The sequence below is a fragment of the Peromyscus maniculatus genome, chromosome 6 (assembly GCF_049852395.1).
Source record: "Peromyscus maniculatus bairdii isolate BWxNUB_F1_BW_parent chromosome 6, HU_Pman_BW_mat_3.1, whole genome shotgun sequence".
Taxonomy (NCBI): domain Eukaryota; kingdom Metazoa; phylum Chordata; class Mammalia; order Rodentia; family Cricetidae; genus Peromyscus; species Peromyscus maniculatus.
Window position 1 is genome coordinate 94,236,090 of NC_134857.1, and position 17,152 is coordinate 94,253,241.

The following is a 17,152-nucleotide window of genomic DNA, read 5'->3' on the forward strand; positions in this document are numbered from 1 at the left end:
CAAAGCTGTATTCAATTCTTCAAAAGAGTTTGCCTAAAGTGTCTTCTAATTTGGAATATTATAAAATTTTTGTAAATTAACTATTAACATTTGTGGTGATATTTTATTTGTGCACTTCAACATTCCATAGATGCTTCTTTTATAATAGCTCTTTAACATAAAATTAAATTAATTTTATTTGATCTTTTCTATGACAATCAGTCATCATCTGGGAATGAGAATTTTTTTTAGCAAGTTAAGCTTTTTTGTCCTCTAAATAATACTGTAAATGAGGAGTGTTGCTGTCATCACTAAATTTAAATATATAAAAATAGTTTCTTCATACTTATTGCCTTTGAAAATTAATGAATATTAAAAGATGTCAGTTGAATAAATGGATGAATATATAAAAATAGATTGATTTTCTGAGTCAATGCACTTGATATATTTATAACCTCATTAGAAATGAAGATGTATATATTCTGATGCTACATCTAGCATTATCATCAAAGGTACTAAGCTTTTCCTGGAGAGTTTGAATTTGATGGCTTAACAAATGAAGTAATTATGGCTTTGGATTTTGGACATAGTCTTCTTGTAGAACCAATTTCCATGGGCTTACATAACTCATGCAAAGATGTGAATAAAAACTCTGTCTTTTCTGTATCAGGACAATGCTAAATCAGCACCCTCTTCACACTTCAGTCAAAGGAAGCATGGACAGTTATCCATGATTGAGCCTTTGTTGCATTACCAATCCATCTGTCATTACTTCCTTATTAGAAATCTGACAGCATCTCTTGCTCTATGATATAAGTTTTATAAATCATATATTGACATCACCTCAGACTTTTACAGTTTAAAAATAAAAAAAACATGATTATTGGAATATTGAATAACTCATTGATGGCTTAAGCTCTTAATCAATGAAGGAGGTTATGATAAATGGAAAAAAAATATGATCGGATAAAAAGACAAGGTAATTATGGGAACATGAGAATGTAAATAGGACCATCACCTAGGAGTCTAGTTAGATTCCAGTAAAATAAAGACACTTACTATGAGGTAGCTCACATATATAGCTAATATTTCTTTCTAATACAGATGTTTTATGATTAAATACCAATGACCCAGGCATAAGGCGTGAATGCATATGACCCTTGGGAAAGACCTTATTTAATTCCTCAGATACTTCCTGAGAATTAAATATATATTTACTTTGTTTATAGTATGGATAGCTTATCTTCTTTTGTCCAGTGAGCTGGACATTAACTTAATCAACTGTAATCACAGCAGATGTCCCTCAGGATCTACCTAGTGATCTAATTTAGGTTCCTAAGAAACTTTTTAAAGAAATCAGCATCAAGACTATCCAATTTCTTATCTATGACTATTAAAACAGCAAGCTACAGACTATTATAAATAACAGCAAGACAGTGTGAAAGAGCTAGGGATTAGACTGAGGTATTGGATTTAGAGTAGAGGAATGGGTAAAAATCTTCAGTCAGCTTACCTGCTTCTCTGGCTGATTTCTTATCATTCATTTTATTTTATTTTATTTTATTTTATTTTATTTTATTTTATTTTATTTTATTATTATGTCTTAGAAGCCCATTTGTTTTCTATTCTTTTTTTTCTTATAAATGCCTGTCCTTAGCTTGGCTTATTTCTAGCCAGCTTTTCTTAACTTAAAGTATCCCATCTATCTTTTGCCATTGGGCTTTTATCTTTCTCTATTTCTGAATAGCTTACTTTATGCTTCTTTCTCCATTGCTTGCTGTGTAGCTGAGTGGCTGTCACCTGGAGTCTTCTCTTCTCCCTCTTTCTCGCTTCTCAATCCTTTCTTCCCAGATTTCATCTCCTATTTATTCTCTTTGTCTGCCAGCCCTACCTATTCCTTCTCCTGCCTCGATATTGGCCGTTCAGATTTTTATTAGACCATCAGGTGTTTTAGACAGGCAAAAAAACCACAGCTTCACAGAGTTAAACAAATGCAACATAAAAGAAAGCAATGCATCTTTGCATCATTTAACAAATGTTTCACAGCATAAACAAATGTAACATATCTTAAAATAATATTCTACAACATACAGAATGAGTTCTAGGACAGCTAGGACTACACACAGAGAAACCTGTCTCAAAAACCAACAAACAAAACAAACAAGTGAATTTGATGTACAGTAATTTTAGTGGTTTTGGTATTCTTAATTTAGAATTTGTATGATAACCAGTGCTTAGAAAATTACCAGTGTGTGGCTGGGCATGCTGACACGTAGTTCTAGTACCTATAATATCAGTGAACTGGAGCCCGAGGCAAGAGGATTACCTCAAATTTGAGGCCAGCATCAGCTACATAGCAAGTCTAAGGCTGGTTATGTCTGCATAACAAGACCCTGGTTTTGTTTGTTTTATTTATTTTTTTATTACTAAGAGATTTTGTATTCACTTTACATACAACCACAGATTCTCCTCTCCTCCCTCCTTCCACCCCCCAGCCTTCCCCCAACAACTCACCTCCAATTCCTATCTCTTCCAAGGCCAGGTCTTTCATGGAGAATCAGCTCAGTCTGTTACATTCAGCCGAGGCAGATCCAGGCCCCTTCTCCCTGCACCAAGCTGAAAATATCACCCCAAGTGAGATATCTAGACTCAGAAAGACAAACATAGTATGTACTCACTCATAATTGGATACTAGATGTAAAGCAAAGGATAACCAAACTGCAACCCACAGCTCCAGAGAGACTAGCTAGCAGGGAGGACCCTAGGGAGGATGTGTGGATTGCCCAGGGAAGGAAAAACAAATGAGATCTACATGCTGATGTTTGTCTGGCCCTTTACAGATGCACTATCATGTCTTACCAGGGCTCCGGCTGCCTCCCTATCAATGTCCAAAAGTCTTTGGGTGTATTTTTGTTCACTAAGTTTGTGTTCAGATTGGATTGAGATAGGAGCAGGGGGAATTTATGCAGCTATGATCAGTCCCAAGAAGGACCCCAACTGTCTGGACAAATTCTCATAACATCAGTTGCAGATACTTCACAGATCAGAGCCCCATTCTTTGATGATCTTTAGATAACTCTTAGTTTATGATGGAACTTCAGTGCTGGGAAGAAATCAGTCACCGGTGCCTAGAGAAGACAAGCCACACTTTACCTTTTGTGAAACTATTGTTTTTGTTCTATAACCATTTAAAAGTACATAGTTCTAGCTAGATGGTCAATGTCTGCTCTTGGAACCCCTCCAGCTTCAGGAGTTTCTCTTTTCTTTCTTTCTGATAGATGCTCTGGGTGAACACTGTCTCTCAAGTCTAAGAGCTTTATTCTTTTGTTGTAATTAGTATGAGATTTTAGAGTCTAAGACAAAAACTATTATAAACTTCTGTGGGGCATTTATTTTACTGTAAGTTTTGTGGAGTTCCACTTGGAGTGCTTTCTCGAGGTTCTTAGTCTCATTAATAATAGAATTTAAGTATGTTGAGAAGAAGGTTCAATGATAATTTTGTAACAGTTTGAAAGAAAAAATTCAGGGCAGGCAAGCTATAAATTTTACTGCTGCCCAGAGAAGATGGAGATGAAGAGAAGAAACATGATGGCTGTAAGGAGTCTTCAGCAGACAAAGTGCTCCATGAGGAGGAGGAAACTTCAGAGGAAGAGTCAGGAAGCACAGGAAAGCAAGACCAGGATTTTGCAAGGATCAATAACTAGGAAATATATTGAAATGAAGGAAAAGCAAGTAATTTTGTAGTAATTCATAAAATCAGGCACACTCTGGTAGTCTGCATAGCCACTGCACTATAAGTGACTACCAAGTGCTGTGGGATAGCGTTCTGTATGCTGTGAATATGTGTTGCTCTGATTGGTTGATAAATAAAACACTGATTGGCCAGTGGCCAGACGGGAGGTATAGGTGGGAAAAGCAGATGAAGAGAATTCTGGGAACAGGAAGGCTGAGTTAGGAGTATTTCTAAAACTATTCCCAGTGAGATGTGTCTGTCACTTTACTTTTCTCATAAGTAACTTTATGAATATAGCTTCCTTAGGTCTGATCTGAATTCATCTTCCACACACAAAGTGGTGGCCCTTAAAGATACAGAATTAACTTCGTTTCTGCTTATTCTTTGCTGCTTTTCTATGAAATTTACCTGGACTTATCTTCATAAACTTATTATTCTAGTTCAATATTGTTCAATATAAATGTAATACAGTTTAACAAACCTCTGTTTTTAGTAATAATATGAAAATAAGTTCAAAGAAACAAAAAAATTTCCTTTAAATGATATACTTTGTTCAAACATTTAGCAAAAATTATCTTTTATGCTTGCAATCTGAATGAAACTATTGATGGCAATTTACATACTAATTTTCATGTAGATATGTATTTTACACCTGTAGCGTATCATATCATTGCGGAATTTCAGTACCTATGGCTTATTATGAAATACCTAGCATACTCTACTTTGTAAAATAGATACATATTGAATATGTAGTTAGTCTTGCTATCTATCAACCCACAGATTAGGGTGTCAAATCTATGTTTTTAGAAAAGTGCATTTTAATGATGTATTAACATTATTGATTTATCATTTAACAAGTTAACATATATATGCTATATATTACATACATGCATACACACACACACACACACACACACACACACATATATATATATATATATATATATATATATATATATATATATATATATAAATGTTATATTTTCTGGTCACACTTAAGCCTCAAGCCACTCTTACTCTTCCATTTCTAGTGCCCTCTCCATCATTCTTCCTACCAAGTCTACATTACCCTTTCATTTCTTTGTTTTGTTTATTTAATTTTTTTACTCACTGGTTTTAACCAGCACCACTCCCGCAGTTGTGGGAGTAAAGCTGTCCAATGGTGCATGAGTAATTCACTAGTGAACTCCATCACTACCACTATTCTATGAATAGTTCCCCTGGGCAAAACTGGGCCCCATAAGCCTCTCCCCTATCATAACCAAGTATTTTCTGGCTCAATCATTTGTAGGCCCTAGACAGGCAACAATACATGCTGTGAGCTTTTTAGCATGGTCATTTCATATCCATAAGGAAGTTTCTCATGACTTTCTTCCTATGTTTAGTTTCTTATACCCTTTCTTCCCCTTATTCTATAATATGGTGTTCTCTGAACAGTGAAGAGGATGATCTTGTTCGTGCTAAGTACTGAATAGCAATTGCTCTCAACACCCCAACCAGCTGTGAGTTTATGCATTAACCATCATTCACTCCAAAGAGAGGCACTTCCTTGATTTAGGCTGAGGGAACACTAATATATACATATGAATATTTATGACAGTTTGACTACATGTGTCTTTAACAAGACAAAAGTAGTAGGCTTATCTCTAGTGTCTATGACTCTCAAGCCATAAGGCTTTGACAATGTCCACAAATCTGGACATGAACTGCCTCAGGTCCAATCAAAAATCAGTACATATAAATTTTTAATGTGATTCAATGGAAAAATAATATAGAATATAGTGCTCTAATGATAATGAGATCATTATTGATTATCTAAATAACTAAATGTTCTTTAACAAAAGGTATGCCAGGTTCATAGAGTGATATTCTACCCCCCATGCTTCAGTAACCAACAAATATCTCTTGGTGATTTAGATAAATTACAAAGTAGATCAACTAAAATCATTGGGTTAACTGATCTGTAAAATCACTATATTCTAATTATTCCTTGATATTAAATAATTTTAACATATTCAATAATTATCAAATTCATATCACATTGATATGTAAAAGTTATACCATTAATAAAAATATCTGACACTTTAATACAGATTGTTTCACATAGTACTAATCAGACCTAAAGTATACCGTAATGTCCTTTAAAATATTGAACAAGAATGTTAAAAAAATATTAAATACTAATTATGAAATATAAGATACCATTAATAAATATTAAATATATTTATATAAATATCATCATTATATTTACATAAAATGTATTGCATTTTTATTATATAAAATATATAATTAGATAAAATGTATTAATATTTATAAAATATAAAATATATTTGTATAAAATACATAACTAATAGTGTATATAAAATATATAAATATTAATTAATGTTAAATATTGAAGGATATTAAAAACAAAACATTAATTTCACATTTCCCCAATAAGGAATCTTATTTTTTTTTTCGGTCTGCATGGAGAAATGAGTCACTGAATACATTCCTGCACATAAGGATCATGGAACATTTCAGAAGAGGGGATTGGAACAATTGGAAGACCCAGAGGATCAGGAAGTTTTGTGAGATTGTATCTCTTAGTAACATAAAAAACTTATGCCCATAAAGTGTCCCCAACATGACCATCCAATATGAAGTGAACAAGGATGACACCAATGACCATGCCAAACCTGTAAGGGAAAAGCCTCTAAAGACCTAACCCTACACAAAGAACTATGGGCAAGTAAGTAAAACTGGGAGTAGGAGAGGTGGTTCTACTTAGAGAAGAACACACTGATTGGTTGCCCAGTGCCAAATCATCATCCCTGAAAACATACATAAGAGTAACATTATGTGGACTGAACAGGTTGCCTATTTAACTAGGTGTCATATATGTTATATATATGCACATGCATATATATGCAATAACAATATATACATACATACATACATACATTCAATAACAATTACTGAAGGAGAGAAAGGAAGAAGGAAGGGTGTATATGGGAGTGTTTGGAGGAGGAAATGGGAGGAAGAAATGTAAATTATAATCTCAAAAATAAACAAGCAAAATGAAAAAAAGTTTTTTAAAAAAGTGATGAAATCTTTATAATAGGACAAAACTAGTACAATTCAGTTCTAGTGATAGTGATTAAAAATGGATCTCCTAGACAAAAGGTCTAGCCATGCCCATTACAATAACAATCTCTGAAGACCATTTCTTCCAGCACTTCTGAGGAACTTATAAGCCTAATTTGTACTTGAGGTCTCCAAGTATTATAATTTTATTGTCACATCTAGGAGAAAAATTATGAACTCTTGAAAAAGATTTTATAATATCCAGCTCAGAAATAATTATTCTTCAACTTCATGGGAGAATTCTTCCACTTAAAAATATTGCATTAATACTTTGATATTCGTGTTTTTCAGTCATAAATTTAAAAATCTTTCAGAATTTGAATCCTCATATTTCTAATAGTAATATCATACTAAAACATCTTTCATATTATCTAAGAATATGTGTTATTGCTGATAGAAATTTTAAATAGTGAATTTAACTCTACATTATAATTTTATTCAGTATGATACCCACTCTATAGAGGTATTCAGTGTCTCCTACTATATGCCGGTCATGTCCTTGTAAAGGTAGATAGCAAAATACTGCTCATGCTCTGAGAAGGCTGAGAGAACTATAGCACAATTATATATATATAACTAATAACCATAACACTGTTTATGAGACTGTCATCAGTTTTGAATGTCATCTGAAATCTTTAGTGTTGATTATGTTACATAATCCTAAAAGTGACATTCTTGATAGAAACTGTCTTTGGAGGGCAGAAAGACACCACAGTATTGAAATATGTATCAGGTGTTTTCACAAAGCAAGGATATGACAGAAGTATCATTTTTGAAACTAGGTTTGCTTGCTTGGTGAAATTATTTTGGCCACTCCACGTAGTTAAAAGGATATTTATTTAATGGCGTAACTCACAAATTAAATAATAGGTAGGTCGCAGGATCTGGGGAAGGTGTATCATAGTCCAGCAGTGTTCTCTGGAGCTCTGCTCAGTCAACCTCCACCGTTCAGCGTCTGGCACAGAGCAAGTACACAGAGAGAGCACTGGCCCATCCAGCTCTCAGGTCTCCAGGCGCCTCCCCTGGCCCCGCCTCGTAGGCGTGACAGTTGCCAGAGTCTCAATGGGGGTTGGAACTTCCAGATCCAAGCTGGAATGGCTACCCACTACACTTGTAGTCCACATTTGTAATAACCACAATGAATATAGCCAGTACACTTTATACCACCTAAATATATATGTACAGATAATATATGTGAAACATTTTAAGAATATCCTGGGGTATGTAATTAATCTTATAAAGTTATATTGATGTAAAGTGAATTAATTCTTAGCTGAAAGATAGGTATTACCTGGAAGTAAGAAGGGACTGGACAGGTCAAGGAATTTTTTTTTTTAATTTTTCTTTTATCAAGAAATTTTCTACTCTACATACCACTCACAGATCCCATCTCCTCCCTCCTCCCATCCCTTAGCCCTCCCTCCCAAGCCACCCCACATCCCCACATTCCCCAAATCAAGGTCTCCCATGGGGAGTCAGCAGAGCCCAGCACACTGAGCCTAGGTAGTTCCAAGCCCCTCCCCACTGCACCAAGGCTGTACAAGGCGTCACACCACAGGCACTGGGCTCCCAAAAGCCTGCCCATGCACCAGGAACAGATCTCAATCCCCATGTCTAGAGGCTCCCCAAACACTTTGAGTCAAACAACCATCTTCCGTATCCAAAGGGCCTAGTCCAGACCCATGGGGCCTCCACAGCCACTAATCTACAGTTCATGGGCTTCCACCAGTGTGGCCAGTCATCATGGTCTCGACCTCCCCAGCCTGAAGAATCCCTCCTCTCTCTCATCGATTGGATTCCCAGAGCTCAGCCTGGCCTGGCTGTGGATCTCTGATCTGCCTCCATCAGTCACTGGACAAAGGCTCTATGATGACAGGGTATTCACTAGACTGGTCACCAGAGTAGACCAGTCCAGGCACCCTCTAGACCACTGCCAGCACTCCCAGGTAAGGTCATCCTTAAAGATTCCTGAGAGTTTCCCTGGCACCCTGAATCTTCCTATTCCCATGATGTCCTCATCTATCATGGTATCTCCCTCCCCACCCTCCCACTCTGTCCCTGTTCCAGCTTGACCCTCCCATTTCCCTATGTTCTCATCCCCGACTCCTCACCCTCTGTCACCCCGCCCACTCCCAGTCTGCTCATGTAGATCTCATCCACTTCTTTGATGGGCCATTCAAGTGTCCCTTCTAGGGTCTTTCCCTGTTAACTAGGCTCTCTGGAGCTGTGGGTTGCAGTCTGGCCACCCCTTCCCTCACATCTAGTATTTTTAAAGACACAGAAATTTGACTTGAAAGGAAATAGAGTCTACTCTCACTACAGGCCAAGTACACAAAAACATGACTATGACCAGGACAATTAGATAAAAGGAATGCGCTGTGGTTTTGTTAAGAATAAGTGAATACAACAACTCACTGTTGGTTTGAACACATGGATATAAAATATAGGAGGTAAAGGAATATGTGGTTGACCAAATGTGTTTCACATTGGACAGGTTAAATTTGTGATCATAAATAGAGAGTTCTGACTGTTAGGAAAGAATGAGAAATAGAAGTTAATTATGCCCTGATTTATGAAACATTATCATGCTGGACTTATGGGAAATGTCATAGGGATATAATGAAAACTGATAAAAGTATCTGAATTTGTCATAACTTTATAGGTAGAGTACAGAAAAACTCAACCTTTATTGCTCTAACTTCAAGAACTAAAGGTACATATAAAAATGAAAGATTCAAAATGAAATGATTCATATTCTGAAAATATTATTAAACCTAGAAAATAATTCTACAGAGAAAAAGAATCTTCAGCACAGCATTCAACATGGCATAACTGTTGAAATATTACCAACTTATAAATACAACTTGTGTAAACAACAATTAAAAGTAATCTTGATTATTTAAGGTAAGTTTGGCATGAAAAAAATTCTGAACTGCTTTATACATAAATCTCAATAATCATCATTATACTACAAATAAAGCCTACCTATAATCTAAGATATTATGTAATTATTAAAAATATTCAAATTATTAGATATTGCAAAAAACATCAACCACCAAATAACAACAGTATTGTAACATTTAAAATATTCATTTTTTTCCCTACAAGGACAGTCAGTACAGACTTCTTTCTGCTCACTTCTCTCTTGGAAACTGAGCATTTCCTGAAATTACACTTGGATAACAAAGGCTTAAAGAACGTCATAAATCTAGTACTGTAAATAATTTCATCCATTTCTGGTTTGTATAGAATTATACTTTTCATTCTTTCTAAGGTCAGCTCGCTATTTCAGAGTTTATGTGGGGACATAATCTATCATAATGTCAGACAAACTTTCAAGTTAATTACCACACCACTCACATTCCAACCTGCTGTAGCTGTGGGCCTTTCACTAAGGGGAGATTGCTGCTTGCCTCTGACATGATATAAATATTGTTTATAACCCTGAGCATCATGCATACAATAATCATAATTTTATAAGAAAAAGAAAATATAAAATAATTGTAGAGATATAGAGAGGTTTGGATGAAATGAGTATACTGATAACAAACATTTTTGATAACAAATATACCCTTTATTTAATCTCTTACTAGGGCTCATTGCAACTGACACTGTAAATATTTTAGTGCATATGTAAATTTGTATGAGTATAACTTTCTGACTACTCATCTGCTTTATAACTGTAAATAAAAATATATATCTGTAAATCCTGTGACAATGAACTACTGACAAAATTTTCTATACTTTCAATGTAAAGAAACAATTTGTTACAGTGTTGAAAATGTATTTTGTAAAATCAAAATTAATTTTATTCTAAGATGATCAGGATGTGCATATCCTTAAATATGATTTTTACCTAAAAATTAAAGTAAAACTATAAATGTTAATTTTGTGTTTAAAATCATATTAAAATATGAGAAAAACATGATAAAAGTTTGTACTTCTGGATGCTTATTTTTTCATTACTGTGCCCATGAATGTAATTTTTGCGTAGGAATGAAATAATCAATGCAAATTGCCTATAAAATATTTTATTCATTTTTAATTTTGTGTATGTGTGTGGGATTTAGCACATGAGGATGGCCACATGAGTGAAGGTGTCTATCAAGGCCAGAGACTGCAAATTCCCCTGGTGATGAAGTTACTGATGGCAATAAGACACTGGACATGGGTGCAAGGAACTAAACTGAGTCTTTTGCAAGAACAGTACAAGCCAAGAATATTAACTGCCAAGGTGTCTCTCCAGCCCCACAAATTGCCCTATAATCTGAAAGAAATGTTGATGCTCATGATATAATGTAAAAATTCCCACTATATGTGAGATGGCACACTTTAAGTTACTTTTTCTTCATCTGTATTGTTTTTCCTTGACTCTGTTCACTGGAGAATATCTGGTAGCTGTTTTACAATTTCAGTCCTCAAATTTGTTCCGATAGGGTTGGGGAGATGTCTGTAGGGTACTAGAATTCAGTCCCTAGGCCATTTTTTCCATATCTCACAGCTACCTTGAAATGCAGTTCAAGAGAACCCAATACCCTCTTATGGCTTCTATGGGTACCCACACTCATGAGCACAAAACCACACACAGGTGTACCCACACATACACATAATTAAAAATAGTAAAATAAATATTAATAAAAAGAGTGTAGAAGTATAAAATCAAAAACACCACCAAATACACACGTTTCCTCTGGGCTTTTATTAAGCCTTTGGTTTGAAATGAAGTTACTTTCTCAAAGTCAACAGTAGAACAGCTGGCTTACGTGGTTCAAAAGAGCCTAAGTCATATTCTGAAGTCTTAATAGAGACTGCACAAACTGAGCTCAGAATGGTTGAGAGCCATACCTATCAATAACCTTTCTAGAGTCCCTGTTAAGTACCTATTCTAAAGGTACTTAACATCACTATCAAAAGAAATATTGGAGGATGGGAACTGGGCCCCAAGCTGGTATAGCTTTATTTCTGCTATTTTTCTCTTGGTCAAAACAGAGATGGCTCAGGCACAAAATGAGTGATAGATTTTTTTTTCTCATCTTCACTTCAGAAGTGACTTTTTAATTTTTTACTTTTTAAAATATTTTGTGTATTTCTGTGGGCCTCTCTGGCACTTTGCTTCTTCCTATTCTCATGAGGTCTTCATTTACCGTGGTCTCCTATTCCTTGTTCTCCCTCTGTTCTTGATCCAGCTGGGATCTCCCGCTCCCCCAAGCTCTCTTTCCCTCGACCCTCGCCCTTCATTACCCCCACTTACGTCCAGGTTGTTCATGTAGATCTCATCCATTTCTTTGTCATTGGGCGATCCCCGTGTCTTTTTTGGGGTCCTGTTTTCCAGGTAGCCTCCCTGGTGATTTGAGTAGCAGTCCAGTCATCCTTGTTCCACACCCCCACAATAAACTGCTGGCAATGGTCGAGAGTCAGCCCGAACTGACCTACTCTGGTGATAGGATGGACAAACACCCTAATTGTCATGCTAGAAACCCCATCCAATGACTGAGGGAACTGGATGCAGAGATCCATGGCTAGGCCCTGGGTGGAGCTCCGGGAGTCCAATTGGTGAGAAAGAGGAGGGTTTGTATGAGCCAGAATTGTTGAGACCAAGGTTGGATAAAGCACAGGGACAAATAGCCAAACGAATGGAAATACATGAACTATGAACCAATGGCTGAGGGGCCCCCAACTGGATCAGGCCCTCTGAATGGGTGAGACAGTTGATTGGCTTGATCTGTTTGGGAGGCATCTAGGCAGTGGTACTAGGTCCTGTGCTCATTGAATGAGTTGGCTGTTTGAAACCTGGGGCTTATGCAGGGACGCTTGGCTCAGCCTGGGAGGAAGGGACTGGACCTGCCTGGACTGAGTCTACCAGGTTGATCTCAATCCTCGGGGGAGGCTTTGTCCTGGATGAGGTGGAAATGAGGGTGGGCTCGGGGGAAGGGGAGGGGGATGGGAGGTGAGAGAACAGGGAAAAAAATTAATTAATAAAAATTAAAAAACAATAAAATAAAAATATTTTTATTTTATGATTAACTTAATTTCACATATCAGCCATGGATTCTCCCATCCTCCCTCCTCCCAGCCCTCAGCCTTCCACCCCAATCCATGCCCCATTCCCACCTCCTCCAAGGCAAGGACTCCCCTGGGGAGTCAGTCCAGCCTGGTAGATTCAGCAGAGGCAGATCCAGTCCCCTTGTCCCTACACCAAGGCTAAGCAAAGTGTCCCAGCATAGACCCTAGGCTCCCAAAAGCCAGCCCATTCACCAAGGACAGGTCCTGGCTCCATTGCCTGGCGGCCTCCCAAACAGTTCGAGCTAATCATCTGTCTCACTTATCCAGAGGGCCTGGCTTTTTCCAATCATGATCTCAACATCTCTTGCTCATATAATCCCCTCCTGTCTCTCACCAACTGGACTCCTGGAGATCCACCTGGGGCTCAGCTGTGGATCTCTGCATCTGCTTCCATCAGACACTGGATGAGAGTTCTATGACAGCCAGGGTGTTCGGACATCGGATCACCAGAGTAGATACCTCCACTGTGGACTACTGGCAATGGCTGGGAGAGTGCCTGACTGAGTGATAGTTTTGAAACTATTTTTAATCAGGCACAACAATTATACAAAAGATCTATTTTTAGTAAGGAATTCAAAAGAGGATTCACGATTGTCAGTAAATAAGAACATAACAGATAATACATGCAGAATCTTGAAGAAATGATGTATTAGATTATTTAGAGACATAGTGTTTAACATAGCTGGTAAAGTTTTTGTTTTGTTATTGTTGTTGTTTTTGGTGGTGGTAGTGGTGGTGATGTGTGTGTGTGTGTGTGTGTGTGTGTGTGTGTGTGTGTGTGTGTGTGTGTGTGTGTGTTGATCTACTGAATTGGCTTCCAAGAATTTTATTTCTCCTTTAATTTTTTTATCTATTCATTGATAGTCTTATACACAATAAAATGAAAATCGTATCTGTTCTCTTTGACCCCCCCCAATACCCTCAACACTTCCTCCTTTCACCAGTTTTCTTCTTCTTATGATAAACCACTAAGTTCAATTAGAGCTGCACCCCCATGAGGATGAGTCAATATGCTGGAGCATGAGGAACCCATCTGTGGCTACTCTCTCAAAAATTAATGATTCCCTTTCCTTCAGCAGTACCACCTCCCGCAGTAGGGGGTGGTTTCTGGAGAGCACCTCCCAGCATCAATGCTGCAGCTTTGGCTGACTTGATCTTCTTCTGGTCTTGTGCAGGTAACCAAAGCTGTTCTGAGTTCATGGGAATAAAAGCCATGTCCAATCCAGAAGACAATATTTCACAGCCCTCCCCCGAGTCTTCAACCTCATTTATCTCCATCTTCTACTGCATCTTCCCTGTGCCTTAGTGGGGTTTGGAGATATTGATAAAATTATCTGATATTTTCAGAGGTGCTTAATTTGTCCAAGTTTTTGTTTTGTTTGTTTGTATTTTTTTAACTTAGCATAATTACTTAAGCTTTATGTTTAATTTTCTCATCTTCAAATTGTAATACAACTGTTTTATAAAATCTCTGTATTAGTATTGGAGGTTTCTATGCAGAGTTGCAACACAGTACTTTGAATATAGTTAATACTCAATATGATAAATTGAACTAACCACAATAAAATCCATCTCTCAGTAAATTGTTAGGAAAATTCCAGGCAATTCACTACAACCAGAAAATAAGATATAGGAAAACAAATAAGCAGAAACAAAATTAGCGGTAATACATAATTAACTGGATAATGTCAACAGTCAAAGCTGCTGTTTTTGTTTATAGTAATCAGTTTTATACATTATTATTATTCCGTGTAACTATATAACTAATATATTTAATGTAAAACAGCTCACAACATTTAAAAACTATTGAAAATCAAGTTAGTTTTACAAGATATTGTTGGGCTGGGTAATGAAATAGTATTTTAAATTTTCTTTTAGAATAGATAAGATTTATTTGTTAAGGTGGGGCTCTTCTGTGTCATCCTTTTCATGAGTTTTTTGCTTATCACTGAGCTAAAAACTCTTCAGCATCTTCCTAGGTGAATCTGTAATATTCTAAATCACATAAATAAAGAATAGATAAATACCATTATTTCACACATTAGAACTCTAGCATTAAAGTTTTTCAGAAGTTTTAAAGCAAGTTTCTGAACTTCATTTACATAGATACATTTTAAAGACCTGTTAACCCTAACCTAATGTTAATCCATTTCCTCAAGAGCAAATGTAGTGTAGACCGAAGTAATTGTCCTGAACAAGCACTTTCCCTGATTAAGCTCTCCAAGTGTTTTCATAGAAATCTATTTTATCAGGAAACAATATTCCAAGAAATGGTTTAAATGTTCCTTTTGCTAATGCCACTTGAATGCTATTGGTCCTAGAGGAAAAACTTAAAGAGATATAAAAAGTTAATTAGATATAGCACATGCAAACGATTATGATTACTTAATTAGCAGAATCCCTTAAATTGGCACAATATGCAATCGAATATGGAGCTTAATGGCTTTGTTATTAATCAATTCTTAATGTAAATAGTTTGAAGCTCTTGTTGCTTTGTAGTGTTCATTATAAATAGTCCCTGTGGGAATCACAAGTTTATTTCATTAAAACTTGTGCCGGCTGCTAATTGCTGCTAGGAAACATGCACAAATTAATTGTGTTGTAGAAGCCAATGATGGAAATTTACAAGTTTCTGGGGGGATTGCTGGGGACAGCTGTCTTGGAGATTATTCTACTCTACCATGATAAGGAGGATACAATAGCTGGTGACACTCACGTGTTTAACATCAATAACAAATGGTTCCTAAGTACTACACTCACAGATGGTATATAAAAGGTAAAAGAATGTTTGCAAATGTGTTTATTTTTGCTCATTTGGATATATTTAGACTGTGAACAATTAATTTGTAAGAATTCAGCAAGAGCAAATTATGAATATGAACCTGGTGGTTTTTAAAAGATATATTGAATTATAAAATACAGAAATTATATAATCTTCTTTGTTACTGACATCTCACTAATCTATGTGTGTATGTAAATGGTGTATGAATGTGGCATATGTGTCCACGAATGTACTTGCCTGGGTAGATGCTTACGGATGCCAGCGGTTGAAACTGGGGTGTCTTTCTCAATCAATTTCTCACCTTAGTTTTTGACGAGTCTCTCACTGAACTTAGAGTTTGTAATTTTCTCTGTACTAGCTGGCCAGTGAATTCTTGGGATCCAATGTCTCCATCTCCCAGTATGTAACAACAGTGTATTTGAGGTTTTTTGTTGGTGTGTTGCTTTGAATTCAGGTCTTCACACTCATGCAACAAGCATTATGCCTGCTTAAATCATCTCTCCAGGCCTATTACTAAAATGTAATACTTATAAATGACCTCTTCAACATGTATGCCCTGAATTTTGAACCCCAAATATTGAGATACTGGATTTTAGAGAAAGATTTTGTTATGAGAAAACCACACTGGCTTCCAAGCACTCTAGAAAAAGGCTATGTGTGTCTTCATCTCCCCACTCAGGTCTCAACTTGCCCAAATGAGAACAGCATCTGTCAGCGAGAGGAAAAATAGTAAGTATGTAAATGCAGATGTGTTCCTACATCCTAAAGTTTATGAGCTTTAAATTGCCTTTATGGTATTTGTATTGAAGCATTTTTATTTGGTTTCTATTGTTTTAGCTTTAATTATTTAATAGTTAAAAAATCAGTTTTTATTTTATTTTATTTTTTATTAAGAAATTTAATACTCATTCCACATACCAACCAAAGATCCCCCCTCATTCCCCCTCCTGTTCATCCCCATCCTTCCACTCCTCCTCTGAAAAGGTAAGGCCTCTCATGGGGAGTCAGCAAAGCCTGGCACATTCAGCTGAGGCAGGTCCAAGCCCCTGCCCCTGCATCAAGACTGTGCAAGGTGTTCCACCATAGGCAATGGGCTCCAAAAAGCCAGTTCAGACAAAAAAATCATAGTTTTGAAAACTACATTTTATTAATACTTAGACTCCTGTAGTTGGCAATATCTATTATCTATTGTGTGAGCTAAACTCACTCATACAATCTACAAAAATGTATATATTTATACACACACAAATGCACACACAGTGTGTTCATAAATCATACATCTTAATTAAAAGAGGTAAGCAAAGACTTTATGAATATTGAATTATGATGTGAGTTACATGTCCACTTGAATTATAAGTACATATAGAGAACTATGCTCACATTGGAAATTTTAAATTAATTTTAAATTTTAAATGAATACACTTAACTTTTTAAATGGTTAATAGAATATTTTATTATGTGAATGTATA